Below are 19,948 nucleotides of genomic sequence, written 5' to 3' on the forward strand. Positions count from 1 at the left end.
GTCAAAACGGCAAAAATTTTCACCACAATTCTGTACAAGACCACCGTGAAATTTCATACTACAGCAAGGTCGCCACAGCTCCTCTTACCCACATTTTACCACTTGTTTTGACACCTCTGCGATGAAGGTCAGAGCTGTGATACCCAGCGTTGAAATCATGCGATATTCTTATGGGTACCCGAGGAAATGAGACACTTAAAGTAGTAGATGAGTTTTACTACTTACGAAGCAAAATAACGGAAGACTGTCGAAGTAGGGAGGATATAAAATGTAGACTGGCTATGGCAAGGAAAGCGTTTCTCAAGAAGAGAAATTTGTTTCAAATGGTTTCAAATGGCTCTAAGCACTATGGGACTTAACATCTGAGGACATCAGTCCGCTAGACTTAGAACTACTTAAACCTAACTAACCTAAGGATTCGAACCTGCGACCGTAGCAGCAGTGCGGTTCCGGACTGAAGCGCCTAGAACCGCTCGTCCACAGTGACCGGTGAGAAATTTGTTAACATCGAATACAGATTTAAGTGTCACTAAGTCCTTTCTGAAAGTATTTGTAAGTAGTGTAGCCATTTATGAAAGTGAAACATGGACGATAACTAGTTTAGATAAGAAGAGAATACGTAGAAGCTTTCGAAATGTGGAACAAAGGGCGTTCAAAAAGTTTTGCACAGTCGTCTCTATTTTATTTATTTTTTTGCAGGAGGAGAAAGAAATTTTTTGTGGACATACTTGGAACATTTAGCTATAAGATGATGTATACAAGTATTTTCTTTTTTTTACAGGTGAGCCATAATGGACCGTGAAGTAGATGTCAGCTTACGACAACGGTGGATGATGGAGATCCTCTTCAAGACCGGCGATGACTGTGGCACACCGATTCACAGGAAGCTGCTCCCTGTTAATGGGGAGGACACCGTGGATCACAGCAGTATACAGTGATGGTTGCAGAGGTTTAAAGGGGGTGATTTCGCTCTACTGGACAATTCACGATGCGGTAGACAATCGACGGCAGTGAGTGATGTGAATAACGCGACCATTGATCGAATCATCCAGAATGGCAGATGTGTGACGACACGACAGCTTGCTGAAATGACTCGTTTGTCATTGGGTAGTGTGGTATCACTGGTACAGTCACTAGGGCACAGAAAAATCTGTGCACGTTGGGTGCCTAGATTATTGACAAGAGAAAGGAAAACGAAGAGGAAGAATGTGTGCGACGGTCTCCTGAAGACCTTAACTGAAGAGTGGAAACAGTGTTTTGACGGGATCATTACCCAGGATGAAACATGGTTGTTTTAGTCCGAACCTGAGAACAAAAAACAAAAACATGCAGTGGTGTTGTCATCTGGGTTCCCCTCGGAAGAAGAAACCAAGACTTTCATGAACACCAGGCCGAAAGGTGATGGCCTAGTTCTTCTGGGATCAGTGTGGTGCAATTTTCATTGACTTTTTGGAACCTGGTTCCACAATTCACCGGGACCGTTACTGTTTGTCACTGGACAAGCTATGATGTGCCATTAAGACCCGCAGACCACAGCTTCAGGTTCAGCTCATCAGACTACACCATGACAATGATAAACCCCATACAGCTCTTATGACGCAGGAGAAATTCAGGAAAATAGGTTGGCAAATTGTTCCTCATCCTCCCTATAGTCCGGACTTGGCTCCGTCTGATTTTTACCTCTTTGTTCGTCTGAAGGCCCACCTGCGCGGTAAAACATGTGATAGTGAGAAAGACCTTATTTCCTGTGTCAATCGATGGCGTAAAAGTCAATCCCCAGAATGTTACCAAAGTGCATTTACATCAGAAGAACGGTGGGCCGCACGGGGTAGACGCGCGCTCTGGGGCGCCTTGCCTCGGTTAACGCGGCTCACCCCGTCGGACGTTCGAGTCCTCCCTCGGGCATGGGTGTGTGTGTTGTCCTTAGCGTAAGTTAGTTTAAGTAGTGTTTAAGCTTAGGGACCGAAAACCTCAGCAGTTTGGTCTCATAGAACTTATCACAAAATTCCAATTTTCCAAAGAACGTTGGGTCAGATGCGTCACAGCTGATGGAGGCTACATTGAGTAGGCTCAGTGTATAGCTAAATGTTCCAAGTACTTTCACAAAAAATTCATTCTCCTCCTGCAAAAAATAAAAGAATTAGAGACGACTGTGCAAAACTTTTTGAATCCCTTCGTACTACAGAAGAATGCTGAAGATTATATGGGTAGATCACGTAACTAATGAGGAGGTAGTGAATAGAATTGGGGAGAAGGGGGTGGCACAACTTGACTAGAAGAAGGGATCGGTTGGTAGGACACGTTCTGAGGCATCAAGTGATCACCAATTTAGTGCTGGAGGAAAGCGTGGAGCGTAAAAATCTTAGAGAGAGACCAAGATTCAAAAGGATGTAGGTTGAAGTTATTCGGAGATGAAGAGGCTTGCACGGGATAGAGCAGCATGGAGGGCTGTATCAAATCAGTCTCTGGACGGAAGACCACAACAACAACACCCGAGGGGAACATTTCAGAGACCATGTTTTCAGATTCAAAACGAAAACGTCTCAGGGAGTGGCGGAAATAGCGTCAACGTAACTCCTTCCTTCCCTGGGGTGTTGATTCTCACACCTTTCGCGGCCGAAAACGACAGTTTCCAGTGTGATGAGCAAAATGACTTTCTTCTTGACTACCTTTGGCACTGTTGACACATCTTGAGTCATTCACCACTTCTCGACAGACGTTAAGTGGCTATTGAAAGTGATCTCACCCCATTATAGTGCTGTGCGACTGCCGGTTTCACTTTGGTGTACAGCGTGGGACCACTAGAGATTTTTTCAAAACAATTCGACGAAATTTTAACGTGGTCCAAAGCAGTAAATGGTCCTTACGCTTTTTCAGTGCTCGTGTTTCATGCCCTCTTATGACTTGATCAGGAGGGATGTGACATTTTTAATTAGCCCGGAGGCATGTGAAGTGGTGATCCATCTTCAGGTGCCTCCGAATGCTTCACAGGTTCTCTCTGTAAAGGTACGTTTCTAAAATTCTCAATAAATTTGAGTTGGTACCACCGAGGGTTTCGGCAAACATGTGGGGACTTAAAGGGACATTTTGCCGTTTTGTTTTCGCATGTGTCAAAGTCGCACCACTCCATGATCACGCCACAGGAAGGCTTGAAACAGAAGCGTTGAGAAACCATAGGTAGCCTTTGCAGCTTTGGATCGCATTAAAATCTTGTCGAATGGTTTTGAACAGTTCCTAGCGACTCCAACGTGTACACGACAGCAAAAATTCCTGTCACGTTGCACTTCAAAGGGATGCAATCACGGTCAACGGTGATGTAGACCAAGAATGTCCACAGAGAATGTCTGAATCGTCTGAGGATATCAGTAGTGTCAAAGGCTGTAAAGAACGTCTTTCTGTTACTCGTCGCACTGCGAACATTCAGTTTCTATTGCAGAGGTGTCAGAAGAAAGGGTCAAATGGATGAAATGTAGGTTAGAGGCGCTGTAACGACCTCCACGTCGTGTAACACGTCCACGGTGGTGTTGGGCAGAATTTTGGTGAAATTTGGTACCTATGTGACATCAATAACCCGTTTCACACGTCACATGAGCTTCTGAGGTATGGCATTTTTTTCACAAGTGTCGACACCTTGTTGTCTGTGTTGTCTGAAGCGTCGTCGAGCCGCAGGAGACAATTTCATTACAGTTTATCGAAAAAGTGATCTTCTAATTCGCAGTGTACAAGGAGCTGACAAAAATCATGGGATATCTACTACTACCGTGTCGAGCCCCTTTCTGCCCGACGCAGTGCAGCAACTCGACTTGCATGGGCCCAACAAGTCATTGGTAGTCCCCTCCACAAATAATGCGTCCATAATTACGAAAGTGTTACTAGTGCAGGAATTTGTGCACAAAGGGACCTCTCGACCATGTCCCGTAAGTTTGCGATGGGGTTCATGCCGGGTGATCTGGGTGGCCAAATCATTCACTCAAAATGTCTAGAATGTTCATGAAACCAGCCGAAGAACTGTCATCCAGAAAAAAATCCATCGTTATTTGGGAACATTAGGTCCATGAATGGCTGAAAATGGTCTCCAAACAACCGAACATAACCATTTCCAGTCAATGATCGGTTCAATTGGACGAGAGGACGCAGCGTGTTCCATGTAAACGCAGACCACACGATAATGGAACCACCAGTTTGCACAGTGCCTTGTTGACGACATGGGTCCATGGCTTCGAGTAGTGTGCGTTACACTCGAACCTGCCAACTGAAATCGGTAATCGTCGAACCAAGCCACGGTTTTCCAGGCGTCTGGGGTCCAACCGACATGATGACGACCCCAGGAGAGGTTCTGCAGGCGACCTGCTGTTAGCAAATGATCTCGCGTCTGTCTCTTCTGTCATAGTCCATTAACGCCATATTTAACTGCACTATCTTAACGGATACGTTCGTCATACGTCCCACGCCGATTTCTGCCATTATTTCACTCAGTGCTGTCCGTCTGTCTGTCTGTCAGCACTAATAACTCTACGCAAGCGCCGCTGCTCTCGGTCGTTAAGTGAAGGCCGTCGGCCTCTGTGTTGTCGGTCTGCCTCGGCACACTTTTGACGCTGTGGATCTCGGAATACTGAATTCCCTAACGATTTCAGAAACAGAATGGTCCATGCGTCTGTACGAAGTCTGTTAATTCCCGCCGTGCGGCAATAATTACGTCGAAAACCTTTACACGTGGATCACCTATGTACAAATGACAGCTCTACCAAAGTACTGCTCTTTTATACCACTTGCACGAGATACTACTGCCATCTGTACACGTACATATCGCTGTTCCATGATTGTCATTTCATTTACTATAAAAATTACACTAAAACAACTAAGCCACCAGTTGTTACATTATAGGGGAAACGAAAGCCATAGAGCAAGATAACTCGTACGCAGCATCTCACCAATGTTTTTCACCACTAAAATTGTTGTGGATTGGCAAGAGAGCCAACCCTGTATGAGAGGAAGCCGAAAGGCACGCGTTTTAGCTCACGCAGGCTGGCGTGAGGTCTGGAACAGGTCAAGGAAATTAGACTAGCAAAAAAGGACGTAGCTGTGGAATACTTAACTTTAATCCATAAATGGTGAACATCGCTCTTGACGGTACATGTTTTACAGCATCAATAGTAACTGGTAATGGCGCCTTGCTAGGTCGTAGCAAATGACGTAGCTGAAGGCTATGCTAACTATCGTCTCGGCAATGAGAACGTATTTTGTCAGTGAACCATCGCTAACAAAGTCGGCTGTACAACTGGGACGACTGCTAGGAGTCTCTCTAAACTCGCCGTGTGGCGGCGCTCGGTCTGCAATCACTGATAGTGGCGACACGCGGGTCCGACGTATACTAACGGACCGCGGCCGATTTAAAGGCTACCACCTAGCAAGTGTGGTGTCTGGCTGTGACACCACAATAATCAAACCTATTCTCCATTCTGCGAGTGCCGAGAAAGAGTTCTTGTACGTCCACTGGTCTCGAGTGCCCACTAGGAAATGCCTTTCATAATGATAACATCTCTTGACTACTCAAACAAATTCAAATCGTTCAATACGACGACCGGCTGCAAGTCCGAAATTTGTTTTAACAATCAATTCGCCGGGAAAATTTTAAAACTCACATCTCTTGACTAGTTCGTAAAACTAATATTTGTGACAGCCAATCAGAACCCTGTGCCATCTTCTACTCCCTATAGCTTTCAATGTCATGTTATATACTGTAGATTAAGGCTCTGATGACGATCCGTTCGCCTTGCGAGAAGGTAAGGGCATCAGCGAGGCAGTTATGACGTTGCGATTGATAATAGATGCCAAACTTAAGAAGAATCAGGATTAGATTATTGGATTAGTCGACTTGGGGCAAACGTTCGATAATGTCAGATGGTTGAAAACGTTCGAAATTATGTGAAAAATGGATGTAACGTACAGGGAAAGATGGGTAATATACAATTTGGACAAGAGCCAATTGGTACAAGAGCCAACTGGGAACAATAAGAATGGAAGACCAAGAACGAAGAGCTCGGATTCCAAATGATGTAGTCGATATATCGAAGAATCAATTACGGAAATAAAAGGAAGATTCAAGGGTGGGATTAAAATGCAGGCTGAAAGGATATCAGTTATAATATTCACTGATGACATTGTGTCCTCAGTGATAGTGAAGGCTTGCAGGACTTGTTGAACGGAATGAACAACGAGTACATAATATGGTTTCAGAGTAAACCGAGGAAAGACAAAAGTAACGAGTAGTGGCAGAAATGAGATTAGCGATAAACTTAACATCAAAATTGGAGGCGATAATAGTAGACGAATTTATGTAATTCTGTTATTTTAGAAGCAAAGTAACACATGATGGACGAAGCAAGGAGGACTTAAAAAGTCTACTAGTATCAAACTTAGGTCTTAATCTAAGGGGAAAAAAGTGAGGCTCTGCCTTCAGAGCACAGTGTCGTATGGTAGTCAATCACGGACTCTGGGAAAACCGGAAAATAAGAGAATTGAAGCGCTTGAGATGTGTTGCTGTATAAGGATGTTGTAAATTAGAATTTTATTATGATAAGGAAGGAGCAGTTTCTCCTCGGAAACGGGGAACAAAGGAGCATATGGAATAAACAGAAAAGATGAAGGTAGAGGTCGATAGGTGATGTGTTAAATCATCAGGGAATAGCTTCCTTGCTACTACATGGAGCTACAGAAGGTAAAACCAATTGTGGAAGACAGACACCGGAATACATGCAACAAAAACAAGAAGACTTTCACTGCAAGCGGTGTTGGTACGATAGAGGAATTCGTGGCCTGGCCTGAGTCTATGCAAAAGTAATTAATTTTTTCAGATGACTTCGTGAGAGAACGACTCTCTTTGCCTACGTGTCTTGACCTTAGAAAGCAATTTTTATACTGAATAGGACACCTACCATTTAAAATGCAGGGCAGTGAACCGTTGACTCAGCTATGGCGGACTCTAGTATTGTTTAGGCGCACAATGCCACCCGGACAGCTGGGATCCCACCCGGTTGATCCTGGATCAGCGCCGTCGGCAAACATCTGTCATTCCACTTGCCCATACATAAAGAGCCATTGTGTCTCTTTAAACCCTCGGCCAGCCTGCCTGGTCCGCTTTTCGTTCCTCTACCCAATCTCACTTTGGAGTAACCCCAGTGCCTGATCATAGCCGTCGGCAACCTAGCCAAGCTGACACAAGTGAAACGTGCAGAGAACTTGGGAAAGGGGGACTGGAGAGATAACTGTTTACGACTTAGGATGCAGCGCTGACAGATTTTATAGTAAGATTTAATTTTACTATTTTTTTTTTCTAAAGTGGACAGCAGTCGAGTGGATGCAGAGCCCATCCAAACACCCGACGTTCCTTCATCGAGCCAGGTGCTGGACGCAAGGATCCGTACCGCCACTACTCAAGCGGCATGTATGGCAACGATGGCACGCACTCCATCAGCTACCGAAGGAGTAAGGCGCAGAGAAAGTGGAACTACACTCCTGGAAATGGAAAAAAGAACACATTGACACCGGTGTGTCAGACCCACCATACTTGCTCCGGACACTGCGAGAGGGCTGTACAAGCAATGATCACACGCACGGCACAGCGGACACACCAGGAACCGCGGTGTTGGCCGTCGAATGGCGCTAGCTGCGCAGCATTTGTGCACCGCCGCCGTCAGTGTCAGCCAGTTTGCCGTGGCATACGGAGCTCCATCGCAGTCTTTAACACTGGTAGCATGCCGCGACAGCGTGGACGTGAACCGTATGTGCAGTTGACGGACTTTGAGCGAGGGCGTATAGTGGGCATGCGGGAGGCCGGGTGGACGTACCGCCGAATCGCTCAACACGTGGGGCGTGAGGTCTCCACAGTACATCGATGTTGTCGCCAGTGGTCGGCGGAAGGTGCACGTGCCCGTCGACCTGGGACCGGACCGCAGCGACGCACGGATGCACGCCAAGACCGTAGGATCCTACGCAGTGCCGTAGGGGACCGCACCGCCACTTCCCAGCAAATTAGGGACACTGTTGCTCCTGGGGTATCGGCGAGGACCATTCGCAACCGTCTCCATGAAGCTGGGCTACGGTCCCGCACACCGTTAGGCCGTCTTCCGCTCACACCCCAACATCGTGCAGCCCGCCTCCAGTGGTGTCGCGACAGGCGTGAATGGAGGGACGAATGGAGACGTGTCGTCTTCAGCGATGAGAGTCGCTTCTGCCTTGGTGCCAATGATGGTCGTATGCGTGTTTGGCGCCGTGCAGGTGAGCGCCACAATCAGGACTGCATACGACCGAGGCACACAGGGCCAAGACCCGGCATCATGGTGTGGGGAGCGATCTCCTACACTGGCCGTACACCACTGGTGATCGTCGAGGGGACACTGAATAGTGCACGGTACATCCTAACCGTCATCGAACCCATCGCTCTACCATTCCTAGACCGGCAAGGGAACTTGCTGTTCCAACAGGACAATGCACGTCCGCATGTATCCCGTGCCACCCAACGTGCTCTAGAAGGTGTAAGTCAACTACCCTGGCCAGCAAGATCTCCGGATCTGTCCCCCATTGAGCATGTTTGGGACTGGATGAAGCGTCGTCTCACGCGGTCTGCACGTCCAGCACGAACGCTGGTCCAACTGAGGCGCCAGGTGGAAATCCAATGGCAAGCCGTTCCACAGGACTACATCCAGCATCTCTACGATCGTCTCCATGGGAGAATAGCAGCCTGCATTGCTGCGAAAGGTGGATATACACTGTACTAGTGCCGACATTGTGCATGCTCTGTTGCCTGTGTCTATGTGCCTGTGGTTCTGTCAGTGTGATCATGTGATGTATCTGACCCCAGGAATGTGTCAATAAAGTTTCCCCTTCCTGGGACAATGAATTCACGGTGTTCTTATTTCAATTTCCAGGAGTGTATCTTGCTCCGTAACAGAACTGAATAAGTGACTAGGTCACAAAGCAAGACAACACCATTGTGTTCGATGGAACAAACAGCCAAAGAGCAACACATTACTTAAACACTGACATAAAACTTAATAGAGAAACATGAACACGTCATGATTTCATATTTATTATTGAGTAGTGTTTTACGCATTGTCATTAGAGTAAACCGGAAATAAATTAAAGAAAAACAGGCCACAGTAAATTCTAAACAATAAAGAAACACACATAATGAACGCAAACGAGCATTCAGCGTTAGTGACGCAGCTAACGTTTCTCTACATGCCCACTTACTAAGCCAAAGTTTTACACACAACAAGCAAACAGAAGTCGCTCTCAGACACACCCAGGCTTACTCGAATTGTTGAAATCGGTATCTTAATGAACTTGGCACCACTTACTACTATGTTAGTAGGTCCTTATAAGGAAATATGTGTGCTCTTACAGGCATTAGCCATAACTTAAAATCAAATGTACTGTAATAGTAAAGTGCGCGGTAAGCTACTTCAGTTACCGCCAAGTGAGTATTGTTCTTGCAATAGGTCTCCACAGCAGAAACGTAAGGTTCGCCACTGAGAGACGAGGGCGACAGCGACAACAAACATACGTACGTTGTTCCTTAGTATTACACGACGTCATCTAAATAACTGTGGAGACACCCGCTAAAAACAACATGAACGAGCATAAAACATGTTCACGCAATGGGATACAAAATCCGTGCACTTTTAAAAGCAGTCGAAATTCACAACAACAACTCTGAGATCACATGTCAATCAAAAACAAGTCAGCCTCAATTTACAACCGCACCACATGACACCAATATAAGGAAATAAGAAGACGACACCCTCAAACATACCATCGTACTTGTAAGTAGAAACAACGACATCATAGCAAACAAAAAATCCAAGCATACAAATACAAAAGTGTGGTGGACACAGCTCTTCACAAACCCGTTCACTGATCTCGTCACTAAGTGGACATCTGACGAACAGTGGTACCTCCAGTCTTAATTTAGTGACTGGTATTGTGCTTAGAGGGGTTGGGTTCGTTTGTTCGGGGGAGGAGACCAGACAGCGATGTCATCGGTCTCATCGGATTAGGGAAAGACGGGGAAGGAAGTCGGCCGTGCCCTTTCAAAGGAACCATTCCGGCATTTGCCTGGATCGATTTAGGGCAATCACAGAAAACCTAAATGAGGATGGCCGGACGCGGGATTGAACCGTCGTCCTCCCGAATGCGAGTCCACTGTGCTAGACACTGCGCCACCTCGCTCGGTATATTGTGCTTAGACTCACACGCGATACCACCAGGTATCCTCTTGGAAATAAGCAAATTATTTCGTCGTAAGGAAACACAACTCGCTTCCTGTCACTAAGAGACTGAACCAACCAGATTTCAGACAGTAGCTACACGATCCTAAATTAATACAACCCGGCAGACAGTCAAATCATATGGTACTATCTCTCACATGGTCGAAATAGCAAATACACATGACATATGTGCCTCATTACCAGTCACACGCACAGGCGACATATATACATAATCCCTGCTCGCAGGTCACATCGGAACCACTTCCCATGGATCTATACTCGATTCTCGAACGCACAAGGCGAAATAGACCAGAAACACATCAGCCCTTTACTCTTCTTGCATAAGCACGCTGACAGCTGCATGTGACTAGCCAGCCACCAGCAACAACTGCAATCTGGTGCTGCTAGAAGCTACCCAAAGCTACACAGTACTTCCAGATTTCAAAAGAAGTCAGCAGATACTGTGACAGCAGACAGAGCAATTGAAAATCACTTCCGCGGTACATTGCCCGTAACGTTGTGATATCATTCCCGTCACACGAGCAGCTAAATTCAGCTCTACTGCCTCGACGACACCGCACGAGGCGGCCATCGCTACCACCTAGTTCCGTACTAAAACACGTTCCGCACGAGAAGCCCTTATGGAAGGTGGCGGGATTATTCAAACGCGCGCAAGGCGGGGTCTCAAGGCGTAACAAGACTGAGGGACCTGACATCGCCACCCGGCACCGTGTTCCAGCCGGGCGTACCTCGACTCTGCAGCGACGTGTTCCAGACGGCGTAGCACAATACCTTCGACGACGGAGACGAACCAGCGGCAGCCTGCGATTAAGAGTTGTTGTATACTCCGACAAAAAAACACTTTTAAAATACATAAGTAAAACTTAAACTCATAGTTTTGCTTTTTTAACTTGTTAGAAATCATGTATCTGTTATTGATGAGAAAAAGTGTATTTTGTGTGACACGAAGGACTGATTCAAAAATTTTTTTTCACTCTCGTATGAGCAAACTTATGTAAATGTTTCTGTACGAACTACTAATGTAATCTAACTTATGAACCCTGACCAAGACTGAACATTCTCGTTTCAGCAAACTTATTTAAACTTTTCTGTACGAACTAATAATGTAATCTAACTTCTTAACTCTAACCAAGACTGTGAACTAAAGCTGAAAAACTGTTAGAAATTTCTGTCTTCAATAGCACTGATTATAGTAAATGTTATAGCTATTTAAAAATGTAAAAATATTACGAAATATTACGCATTTCTAAATGTGGTGTATATTTGAAACATATAAAGTCTGAAAATTAGATTAGGGTAGTCTGGTGCTCGGTCCTTTTTTTAGATATGGTTTTCCAGTGACCTAGCCCAAATGGGAGAGCACATAGCCAACATCAAGCCCAACGAAGTGTATGATGATGCACACTATACCCACAGTTGCAATAAAGCAAAGCGTAGTACATATGCAGCCAGAGTGTCAAGTAAATATGATGAAAAAATTTATAAATGTATATAGCATTATCTACACTGATGGAAAAAAATCGCCACACCAAAATATAAAGTTCCCCAGACCATAACTCCAGGTTTAGGTTCAGTACATATAGGGCACAGACAGGTTGTTTACAAGCGCTCACCTGGCTTCATAACTAACACACAGCCATCACTGGCATCGAGACAGAACCAGCTTTCATCAGTAAACGCAACAGGTCTCCATTCTGCCCTCCAACGAGCTCTCGCTTGACACCACTGAAGTAGCAAATGGCGGTGGTTTATGGTCAGTGGAATTTAGGCAACAGAGCGTCTGGCTCAGAGCTGTACTTGAAATAACATATGTGTAACAGTTCGTTGTGTCACGGTGGTGCCAACTGGCGCTCAAATTGCTGCTTTAGATGCACCAGGTGCGCCGCAGTCATACACCGAACACGATGGTCTTCCCTCTCGGTAGTGCCACGTGGCCGTCCGGACCCATCTTCGCTTTCGACTGTGACCACCGCTGCCAGCGGTCTTGTACAGCGACTATATTCCTGCCAGATCGTTCTGAAATATCGCAGAAGGGACTTCCAGCTTCTCGTAGCCCTACTACGCGACCTCCTTCGAACTCAGTGGGGTGCTGATAGTGGTATCTTTGTCGCTTTAACGGCTTCTTCACTAGCATAAAATCATTACGTCCAGTCTCAAAGATAACTAACGCTCACGACCGTTGCAGCGAGTATTTAATGCAAACCTGATTGGCATCCTCATAATGGCACTACTAGCTCCTCTCTTAAGGCACAGGTGCGAAATCTGAAGAGACATCATCTTTCGGATCTAGGGACACGCCTACCAACTTTCTCACTCCTTCTTGGCGTTGCTATTTTGTTTGTTTGTTATTTTTTGGCGTTAGTTTTTGTGTAAACTACCAGTATGCGAATGAACATTTTAAAAGGGGAACTCTATCACTTAAATGGCTTATGAATCAAAATGTAACAGATAACCTAATGGGGAATGCTAGTAACAAACATTATAGATATTTGATCCTAACATTCCCGAGTGCTATGTAGCGTCTTCATATGAATCGACGTATGCAATAACATAATATCTTAAACGCAGAACAGTGAGAAACATGCGTGGCATATGAATATTATTTTGAATATCTGTTACGACAAGACTGCAATAAACGCTATTTATCCGATAATAATTGGGAATAAATTGTATTTATGCAGGCAAAGAATAAATAGTATGTCGTAATGACTGTGGATAGTAAATTGTGCAATGAATTCTGATGTATTTTTATTTAAATGCTGAACAAGAGCGGATGTTAGAGTAATACTTCTTCTCTGGATGTACGTAGCTGAGGGTAGACGCTTAACATTTGCGCTGTTGTATACAGGTCTGTATTGTAAGAAGGGCGAATAATATTTGAATTAAACATTACTTTTCTGGTTGTTAGTGTAATAATAGCACCCTCCATGTCAAATATTTATGCATTTTCAGATTTTACTTAACAGTGCAGTTTCGCCGAATAACATCGCCGGTGCGCAACAATATGGCACCATTACACTGCAGATTAAATTGATAGACAGACGCGCAGTCCAACGGAAAGTAAATTATACATTCAGATTTTCAGCGTATTAATGAACGAGAGTAACATAACTTAAAGTCAGTTTTTAGTTTCTTCATGAGTGTTTCTGCAATAGGCTGTGGCCTGTAGTTACGCAGCGATAGAAATAATTTTATTAAGAATTTTATTCATTAACCTTATTCGAGGCTCTACAGTATTAAATGTAAGACAACAAAAAACTGAAATGCAAAGATTTTGAACACAATTATCAGAAGCGGCAATTTTTTTTCGTAACGCATGAAAAGTCATTTTAAAATGTAAAAGCAAAAAGAATTAAATAGTTGATAATAGTAGAGGGTTAATACGCAAGTGCGAATCGAATACGAGTCATCAGACTGCCTCGAATTACCTGCGATCAGCGATCAGAAACCGATCGCTGCGATATGCCCACACACGTGCGATCTACGAAGCGATCGATCGCCCATGCGACGGATTGCTGCCATCCGTCGCTCGTGTGTGGAGGTTGTTAGCGATGGACGTCTCTTCGGTAGTACTCGTTTCTTCATGATGATACTTGGATGACAATGCAGGAATGACACTGGGACAACAGGTTACGTTTACAGTCCCGGACTGGGGGAAAGACTCAGTACTGTAGGCGCAAAATACGAAAGCGAGGGGTGGGAGAACTCACTTATCTTCCCGGTTAATTCTTAAACAGTCTTTGTTTTATTTCATTTTTTGCCTCCGCCCTCGGTCTGCGCCCTTAGTGGCGGCGTATCTCGGCAGCACCTCTGAATGGCCCTGCTTACGAGTTCTTAAGTATGAAACGGGTCGAGGAGGTTAATAATTGCTGATATGAAACTGTCGTAGTTTGGAATCTCTGAAGTACTTGCTGCTTCCAAGCCTCACTGGCCATGAACGAGTCGCAGTTGTTTGTCTGGATAGTGCCTTGTGGGGAGCAAGTTGATTCTGGATTCACTACCTAAAAATACCCAGTGGTGGAATGGGGTGTAATCGGCAGGGGAGAACAATTAAAACATTTGAATGAGCTCCGACAGACGTTTTTACCTACCGGGCCCTTCAAAGTGATTGTGCCACAATATCTCTACGAATATGCTACGAGTTTTTTGTAAAACGCGAATAACCTAGAACGCTTCTTTTTTACTCATCATCACGATACTTTAACGTAGCAAAGCACCCACACAATCATTAGCGGTCTTGCGGAGTACCGCCAAACCACCCGTCTGACAAACGAGAGGTCGTGGGATAAAAATCCGCTTGGAACACGGATTTTTCAGTCTGCGTTTTAACCCAGCATTCGCCTCTCAAGAATGTGAAGAGTAATCTGAAACGCATGGTTCGGATGCCGCGTTAAACTGTAGGTCCCCTTTACCCGGTTGGATAAGAGAGACGGATGTAGCCGAAGTGACGTCGAGTTGAAAGACTTACACCCGGATACTGAGTCACACGAAATACAGTAATTATAATGATTATGCCGTCTGTAAAGCGGAGAAGTTTTCTGCGACTGCACGCGAATCTGTGAAGACGTAATCCTCGCAGGTTTATCCCATTCATAACGCACGTCACAGCTGGCGCCGTTCCCAAGGTCCGCAGTGACGTCATCTTTACGAGCGGCTACAATGCCACAGAGCATCTCCAGCGCTTTACCTGCAGCCTCTTGTCAAATTTCCATTGTTCCCTGGGCTGACTACTGCGTACAGATTAACGGGTTACAGTTACACTGATCAGGCAAAACATTGTGACCAACTAACTACTAGTCGGTATGTGCACCTTTGGAACGGATAACAGCGGCAGCCGTCTTGGTGTGGAAGCAGTGAGGCCTTGGTGGGTCACTGGAGGAAGTTGGCACCACATCTGCACACACAAGTCACCTAACGCCCGTAAATTCCAGGGAGGGGGACAATTAGCTCTGACGCTACGTTCAGTCACATCCCAGATGTGTTCGATCGGGTTCAAATTTGGCGAGCTGAGGGGAGAGGGGGGGCAGCACATTAACTGTAGCTCGCCACTGTGTTCCTCGAACCATTCAAAAAATGGTTCAAATGGCCCTGAGCACTATGGGACCTAACATCTGAAGTCATCAGTCCCCTAGAACTTAGAAACCACTTAAACCTGACTAACCTAAGGACATCACACACATCCATGCCCGAGGCAGGATTCGAACCTGCGATCGTAGGTGTCACGCGGTTCCTGACAAGCGCCTAGAACCGCTCGGCCACGCCGGCCGGCTCTCGAACTATTCCATCACATTCCCACACTCCTAGCCTTGTGACATGGCGCATTATCTTGTTACAAAATGCCACATGATCTTCAATGAAGGGGTGTACGTGGTCTGCTACCAGTGTACGATACTCCTTGGCCGTCAAGGTGCCTTGCACGAGCTCCACTGGACCCATGGATGCCCACGTGTATGTTCAAATGGTTCAAATGGCTCTGAGCACTATGCGACTTAACTTCTGAGGTCATCAGTCGCCTAGAACTTAGAACTAATTAAATCTAACTAACCTAAGGACATCACACACATCCATGCCCGAGGCAGGATTCGAACCTGCGACCGTAGCAGTCGCCCGGCTCCAGACTGTAACGCCCAGAACCGCACGGCCACTCCGACCGGCACGTGTATGTTCCCCGCAGCATAATGCAGCCGCCGCCAGTTTGTCCACGTCCCGCAGTACAGTTGTCAAGGAACTTGAAACACCCCCGTTAAGGTCCTTTATTGGGTTATGCGTGATTTACAAAAGCCGCCAAACAGGTAATTATTATTGTTATATGACCGTGTGCTTAATGGATGGAAGGCTATCGGTTTTTCTGCTGTGGTTTCGGGGGCATTTCAACCGAGTGCGGCTGTTCTGAGACTGAATAGTGGAATGATTGAAAGTTTGTCTATTATTAAGGGCCACAAAGGTTGCGATGTACAAACTGATATGTATTTTCTACTAACACACAAATTCTGAGGCAGTTGCTACCGTCCCCTTACACGTTTAATTACGGTTATATCTTTTTATTGGTTGCTGATTTCAAGTACTTCGTCACACGCAATGATGATGGTTAACATTCACAACAATCCTCACTGCAATCCATGGTTGTTGCTGGCCGACGCGGTTGCAGCGAAACACGTGATTCAGCACTTGTCACTTTCGGTTTTATATCACTCGCGAATCGGTATCGATGAGGGTCAACCCTACGACGCGGATCGGTATCGATGAGGGTCAACCCTACGACGATCAGGGGGACGCGCTCATTTGTCATACTCCGGTGAATTTACCGTTTACTACTCACGCGACCACCATTCTTGCCCGTCTCTCCAGTACCACTTCGCACTCAACACTCTCCAGTACTACTGCTCCTCACTCGACAGTAGTCTCACTGCCTCCTGCAGCGCTCGACAATCGACTCCTTTGCACTATCGACCTGAGCATCAGACACTAATATCTATATTCAAATAACTTACGGGTTTGCTGCCGGGTGACATCTTCGAACACCGCCGATATTTCGACAGGAGCACACCCTGCCATTCTCAAGGCACAAATGCAAGGAAGAAAAAATTTGCAAGCTTTTGTTGTGTGGCCTCATGGTAGTGAGAATTTAAATCGGTTTTTGGGACATCTGAATTCAATCCACCCGAATATTCAGTTCACTATGGAGGTGGAAAAGAATGGATGCCTTCCCTTCCTTGATGTGTTGGTCAAAAGGAAGACTGATGGTACGTTGGGACATTCTGTTTGTAGGAAGCCCACCCACACTGACTTGTATCTGCGAGCTGATAGTTGTCACCATCCTGCTCAGCGTGGAGGTGTACTTCGCACCTTGCTTCACAGGGCCCACGTTATCTCAGACCCTGAAAGTTTGGCAGCTGAGCTAGCACATCTCGAAGTCACCTTTCGTCAGAATGGTTATAGTGAGAGGCAGATCAAACGTGCGTTGCGGCATCAGCCTTCTGTGCAACGGGTGAGTCACGATAACAACGAAGTCTACGGCCTTTTTGCCTTACGCAGGAAGCATTTCCAACACGATTGGCCGTATTTTGCGGAAATATGATGTGAAATGTGTTTTTCGACCACCTGCTAAGATTAAGGCCCTGTTGGCGTCCGTAAAAGATGATTTTGGTTTGCGTAAGGCTGGGGTCTATCGTATTCCTTGCAGTTGTGGCATGTCATATATTGGCCAGACAATCAGGACTGTGGAAGACCGGTGTACTGAACGTAAGCGTCACACACGTTTACAACAGCCGAGCAAATCCGCTATTGCAGAACATTGCCTTGACACCGGTCATCCTACGGAATACAACAACACGGAGATTCTGGGCCGGCCGCGGTGGCCGTGCGGTTATAGGCGCTGCAGTCCGGAACCGCGGGACTGCTACGGTCGCAGGTTCGAATCCTGCCTCGGGCATGGATGTGTGTGATGTCCTTAGGTTAGTTAGGTTTAAGTAGTTCTAAGTTCTAGGGGACTGATGACCTAAGATGTTAAGTCCCATAGTGCTCAGAGCCATTTTTGTGAGATTCTGGCTTGTACGTCCAGCTATTGGGATAGTGTTATTAAGGAAGCTGTTGAAATCAGACTATCAAGCAACCTTATTATAAGAGATGGTGGATTTTGTTTAAATGCTGCTTGGAATCCGGCTCTGTCTCTCATCAAAAAACAGAGGGACAGAATTAGTGCTACCTCACCTGTTGATTAATAGTAACTATCGATATTTCTTATGTTGGCTATCTTTGGTTGTGTTGTGACTTGTTCTGTGTGTGGTGTCCTCCTTGTTTCTCCTCTGCACATTTTTTCTTCCTTGCATTTGTGCCTTGAGAATGGCAGGGTGTGCTCCTGTCGAAATATCGGCGGTGTTCGACGACGTCACCCGGCAGCAAACCCGTAAGTTATTTGAACATTCGATTCGCCGGGAAAAGTTAAGGTCTCACACTAATATCTATGTTCGTGGGATCACGAATCCCATATAAGCTGTTCTCCTGAAAGACGACGGATTCCCGCCCTCCTATCGGCATGTTGAAGAAGATATAGGGATTCATCAGACCATGGAACGCTCTGCCACTCAACAAACGTCGGCTGGTAAGATGTCCATTTCAGTCCTAGCTGCCGATGTCGTGATGTTGACATTGGCACATGCGTGGGTCGTCGGCTGCAGAGGCCCATCGTTAGGAGTGTTCAGTGTGCTCTTTCTTCAGACACACTTGTACTCTGAACAGCAGTAAAATCTGTTGTCAGTTCCGCCACTGTTCGCCGCCTATCCTGTTTTACCAGTCTGTCCAGCCTACGACGTCCGACGTCTGTAATAAGATTGAAATGGTTCAAATGGCTCAAACACTAGGGGACTTAAAATCTGAGGTCATCAGCCCCTAGACTGAGAACTACTTAAACCTGACTAACCTAAGGACATCACAAACATCCATGCGTCCGTAGCAGCAGCGCGGTTCCGGACTGAAGCACCTAGAACCGCTCGGCCACAGTGGCAGGCTCTGCAATGAGGTGTGGCCGCCCAACCCCACGACGTCTGGACGTGGTTTCACCTTGGTGTCGTCACGTGTGGAACACACTGGCCACAGCACTCCTCGCACACCCGACAAGTCGTGCAGTTTCTGAAATGCTCGCGCCGAGCCTCCTGGTCATCACAATATGCTCTTGGTCAAACTCAGAGATCTCGCTCTCCTTCCGCATTCTACACACGGATAGATCTCTCACTGATATACAGGGTGATTCAAAAAGAATACCACAACTTTAAAAATGTGTATTTAATGAAAGAAACATAATATAACCTTCTGTTATACATCATTACAAAGAGTATTTAAAAAGGTTTTTTTTCACTCAAAAACAAGTTCAGAGATGTTCAATATGGCCCCCTCCAGACACTCGAGCAATATCAACCCGATACTCCAACTCGTTCCACACTCTCTGTAGCATATCAGGCGTAACAGTTTGGATAGCTGCTGTTATTTCGCGTTTCAAATCATCAATGGTGGCTGGGAGAGGTGGCCGAAACACCATATCCTTAACATACCCCCATAAGAAAAAATCGCAGGGCGTAAGATCAGGGCTTCTTGGAGGCCAGTGATGAAGTGCTCTGTCACGGGCTGCCTGGCGGCCGATCCATCGCCTCGGGTAGTTGACGTTCAGGTTTCATAACTAACCTTTTTCGTAGGACTCTCCATACAGTTGATTGTGGAATTTGCAGCTCTCTGCTAGCTCTGCGAGTCGATTTTCCTGGGCTGCGAACAAATGCTTGCTGGATGCGTGCTACATTTTCATCACTCGTTCTCGGCCGTCCAGAACTTTTCCCTTTGCACAAACACACATTCTCTGTAAACTGTTTATACCAACGTTTAATACACCACCTATCAGGAGGTTTAACACCATACTTCGTTCGAAATGCCCGCTGAACAACTGTCGTCGATTCATTTCTGCCATACTCAATAACACAAAAAGCTTTCCGTTGAGCGGTTGCCATCTTAGCATCAACTGACGCTGACGCCTAGTCAACAGCGCCTCAAGCGAACAAATGTACAACTAAATGAAACTTTTATGTCTCCCTTAATTCGCCGACATATAGTGCTTAGCTCTGCCTTTTGTCGTTGCAGAGTTTTAAATTCCTAAAGTTGTGGTATTCTTTTTG

Source organism: Schistocerca cancellata, chromosome 5 (assembly GCF_023864275.1).
Source record: "Schistocerca cancellata isolate TAMUIC-IGC-003103 chromosome 5, iqSchCanc2.1, whole genome shotgun sequence".
NCBI lineage: Eukaryota > Metazoa > Arthropoda > Insecta > Orthoptera > Acrididae > Schistocerca > Schistocerca cancellata.